This window comes from Squalius cephalus (genome assembly GCF_949319135.1).
Source record: "Squalius cephalus genome assembly, chromosome: 13".
In the NCBI taxonomy this organism is placed as follows: Eukaryota; Metazoa; Chordata; class Actinopteri; order Cypriniformes; family Leuciscidae; genus Squalius; species Squalius cephalus.
The window spans coordinates 24,476,322-24,481,378 of NC_137134.1; positions in this window are offsets into that span (position 1 = coordinate 24,476,322).

Here is a 5,057-nt window from a genome sequence, read left to right on the forward strand (position 1 = left end):
CGTACAAAATATAGTTTAAAACGAGTGTGCATGTTAAACAGTTCAAGCTGAATTAATCCTAAATGGGGTTTTTTTAAAGATAGTGTTTGATTAATTGTAAGGATGATATGTTTGATTAATATCAATGCAGCTCTGCCTTGCAAATACTGAAGTAATAATTTGGTACATCAATCATTGGCAGTGAGTGTGTTAGGCCTCATACAGGAAGCTATTTTTGGCAAGCAAAAACGGACCTAACAGCTATATACAGTTTTGAATGGACTGTGGTGATAAACAACTTCAAAAAGATCATACAACAGTGCATTGACTATTCTGAGGTACATTTTCTTTGCTAATCTCTGTGATTTGGGAAAATATCCCGAGGGCTTTAGGACCCAGGGGCTAATGAGGATTGCAGTGTATTCATAGCTGGGCTTTTCCTCCACCATTCTTCCAGTTCCACTCATTTCCCATCCCCCCATTTTCATCGCGCTCTTCCGCAACAAAGCAGCGACACCCATCCCCACTCTAGACAGAGAGGCTACTGGGTCACACACAAATCTGTCGTGTCACACCTTTCATTGTGTTTGCTTTGAAATGTATGAAAGGAGGAGACTATTACATAGTCAAGGTGGCATGTGGTGTTTGTCTGTGAAAGCTAACAAATTTTTAAGTAAACGTGGAGAGGTGGCCAGGTATTGGAGAAGAAATGCAGCTTGCTGACTTTGAGTGAGATAAATCAAAATACACATGTTGTTCAGTGAGCAAATATCAAGTTTGGACAGCAAGACAAAATGGCAAAAGAAGAGTTATATAGAGGTCCGAGCACCACACTGAGCAAAGACGTTTTAAAAATCCACCTCGCATCTACAAAATCATGCAAATGATGATCAGTATTGTTTTCAAAACAACATAAAACAATTTTCTGTAAATAGCTAAACTGCATTTGTTGTTACATTGTCTAACCGTTCTTACGTTTAGCCATCAGTTTCTATGAATGTGGCCAGAATTGGCTGTCCACCAAAACCACATGCCCAGAACAGACATCCCTGAGGCCTTCGGAAGCCACCAAGAGGCGTACATCAGCTGCAAAGAAGTTGCAGTCCTTTCAATAATTCAGCAGTCTGTAGTTATATCATGCCAAACAGAGTTCCTCAAATGCCAAAGAAATAATGTGGCGATGAGACCAGAAGTTTAGGATTGGCCTTGTGTTGGATTTGGTTCAGTCCCTAAATATTTATTGTGTGACCGTGTTGAACTGTTATTTTTAGAGCTTCAAGAATGAGGTGTTTAAACCCAGGATTTTTTTTTTTATTATCTGTCAAGCCCAAAACACATCTTTGAGTCCAAACAATAAGTCCTTGAGACAGATACTTGTCACACCCCAAGTGGGAATGCAAGTGCTTATGTAATTAGATCCATTTTTTTTAGCAAAACCTACTTCTGCGAAATAATCGCAATTATTTTTCCCAAACCAGTTAAGCACAAACCCTGCTCCACAGCCAATTCTAAAGTTTTCATTGGTCAACTCAATCAGAAAACCCCTAAACTAAACACAAATGTTAACCCTAATATAGCATAAGTATACCTCCTGATATATCTATCAGCTATCACATTACTGTGCTGATCCATCCATTAAGACTGAAATTTTGACGGGCGATTGCTTGATTGAGTTAACCAATGAAATCCGCTGTGGAGTGGGGTTTACGCTTAACTGGTTTGGGAAAATAGTCGTCTAACGCTAGTTTCCCGATTGGAATGACACCAGTGCAGGAAGATTGAACCGGACTGCATTTAAGTAGAGGGTATGGCTACTATTATGGCTGAAACTTAAACGGAATGAGTTATTTTCATAAGCTTTGGTACACCCAAGAAAGTTCTCTTGGTTCAAGAGGCCTGGATAAAATGTGCTAAAAACATTCTATCGAAGTGAGGCGCCATCATGCGTTTCATGCACAGTCTGTAAGCAGATATACAGCTCTGGAAAAAAATGTACACCACTGCAAAAGTTTCTCTGGATTTACTATTTATATGCTTGAGTAAAATGAACATTTTTGTCTCAGTATAGAAACTACTGACAACATTTCTTCCAAAGTTGAAATAATTTTTTTGTCATTTAGAGCGCCTTTTTTTGCAGAAATTGATAACTGGTCAAATTAACAAAAATATGCCATGTTTTCAGACCTCGAATAATGCAAAGAAAACAACACAATACTAACATTTTCACTTAGGAATAGTTTAGAATCAATATTTGGTGGAATAACCCTGATTTCCAATCACAGCTTTCATGCATCTTGGCATGCTCTCTATCAGTCGGTCACATTGCTGTTGGGCGACTTAATGCCACTCCTGGCACAAAAATCCAAGCAGCTTGGCTTTGTTTGATAGCTTGCGACCTCGATCACATTCCAAAGATTTTTAGTGGGGTTCACTGGCCATGACAGGGTCTTGATCTGGTGGTTCTCCATCCACACTTTGATCGGACTATGTGTAATGGAGCATAGTGAAACTTGGTAAATTGGTGATGATCTGGGGGTTTTCAGTAAGGCTGGAATCGGGCAGATTCGTCTTTGTGAAGGATGTATGACTCGAGCCACATAAAAGGTTATCATTAAAGAAAAATTGCTTCCTTCTGCTGTGACAATGTCCCCCAACATAGTTTTTTTGTCTTTGTTTTTCCCACAGGACAACACTCTAATCCACACAGCCAATCAAGATGTGGATGGAGGACCACCAGAACAAGACCCTGTCATTGCCAGCCCAAACTCCAGACCAGGGGTCTCATTTATAAAACTGTGTGTAGGATCCTTACTAAAACCGTACGTGCGCCCGAAAGCCAAAAATGGCGCATGGTAAAAAATATTCAGACTTATAAAACCGTGCGTACGCCAGAAAAATTCCCTTTATAAATCCCAGTCAGCGAAAGATTGTGAGCACATGCGTACCCACCCTCCACCTGGTCTCCTCCCCGAAATAACCATATATATATATATATGGAGCCACCACTATATGGAGCTTACAAGGCCTTATTGTGCATTATTTGCACAAAGATATTTTCTCAGACAATCTGCCATTATCATGATAAGCAATCCTCTCAGTAGTTAAACATTAAAACACAGCATGCCACAGGAAAAATGTTCGAAAGCATTGCATCCACTACAAATATTTCTATTTATTAGAATATATATATTTTTTGAAGTTTAGAAGTTATTAGAAGTTTTTTTTTTTTTTGTAACTTCTCAGTCATGATATCATGCACAGCAAAATCCCCAGAATTAAATTAACTCTGCTCAGAGAACATAATGGTCCCACTCTAAATAATATTAAAGTAACTCTGAATCAGAGTTCAAGTTAATGAGATAATTCAGTGATTAATTAAGTGATGATTGAGCATTAGTGATGAACACCTGCTGGTAACAAGCAGACTCACTGAAGGAAAGAAAAACACAAGAACTCTCTAATATTTTTACTGACCAAAAGTGGTGCGCAAATTTTCCTGTCAAGTTTGTTTTTATAAATCACAACTTATGCGTTGGAATTTTTTTCAGGGCATGCTTTGTGCCGCAACGCAACCGTTATAAATGAGGCCCTTGAACCCTACTGAAAACCTCAGGAATGTGACCAAGAGGAAGATGGAAGGCCACAAGCCATCAAACAAGCCGAGCTGCTTGATATTTTGTTCATTTTACTAAGAACACATATAAATAGTAAATTGAGAGAAACTACAGTGTCAGCCCAGATCTGGCCCACATCTGGTACAAGTGGATTCCACAGATCTGGGCCGACACTATGTTGCTGTCTGGGGCTCTTATGCTTTTCCGGAGATGTGACAGCGATTCATATTATTATCATTCCAAACTACTTGGCCTCAAGAATTATTGGTGTTAATCAAATCATTCCTTTTGCATCTTATATTATTTGCCACAATGTACAACAATGATAAACATGGAAATATTTGCATCTTCCCTTTTACAAACCTTCATTTGTTACAGCTCAAAAAATATGTCTTTAAATATCCTACAGTGAATTCCAATTATTGCTCCTTGCAGCTTTATTTTAATCTGGCAAGACTGGCATTTCTCCAAATTCACATGCCAAGATCAGAAAAGCCAGTGAAATAGAGGCCACCAAGTGGCCTATGGCAACTTAAAAGAAACTGTGGTCCTCCATGACAGATGGTTGAAATAATACACAAGGCAACACATGCCCTACGCATTTCACAAATGTAGAAGAAAGCCTTTGTAGAAAGATATCGCATCATGGGTGGAATTTGCCCAATGGCATGTGAAAGATTCAACGTTATTCAAGCTGAAAAATTTGAGATACTGAAATGTTAAACAAAGACTTCAATGATGTGAAGAGACCAGACTTTTCAAAACATTCATCCTTTGATAGCAAGCACTTTGTTGCCTGATTTTGTGAGAAGAATAGTGGTAGGAGCATCATCTTCTCTTTTACAAGGCTGGAAAATGGTTAAACCAAAGGACAAGAACATTCTGGTGGAAAATCTGCTGCCTTTTACAAAAGCACTGGGAAGGATAAGATGGTTAATCTTTTAACACAATTAAATTCCAACTTGGTGTTTGAGATTTATTGTAAAAGTTTTTTTTTTTTTTAATGGATTCACTAAATTGCCGTGCTTTTTGGCTAAACCCCCTTTATTGTGGCAGTAACATCAATACGGCAAAACTCAACAACGTAAAAAAAAAAAAAACAATTAAATAAACTAATAGTAATAATCAGTATAAGCAATTCATCAGCCAACTAACATCTGCCAAGTTCATTAGCCAAACATTAAGTATTTATGGTTGCCAAGCAACTTTGCATAATAATATAAAATACAATTTGTGCAGTTTTCTGGTGTGTATATTAGATATTTTAAAACTGCTTTGAACATGTCAGCTTTTAGAGCAGTAAGAACTAATTTCATTTTTCATTGCCCATAACATTATGTAACCATGACCAAGCCTGATAAAACAGCTAATGGCGATATCAAAATTACTATATTTTTGATTGATGTTGCCTGTTCATTTTAAAAAAGGACACACTGAGACCCCAGTAATCCACACCAAACATTT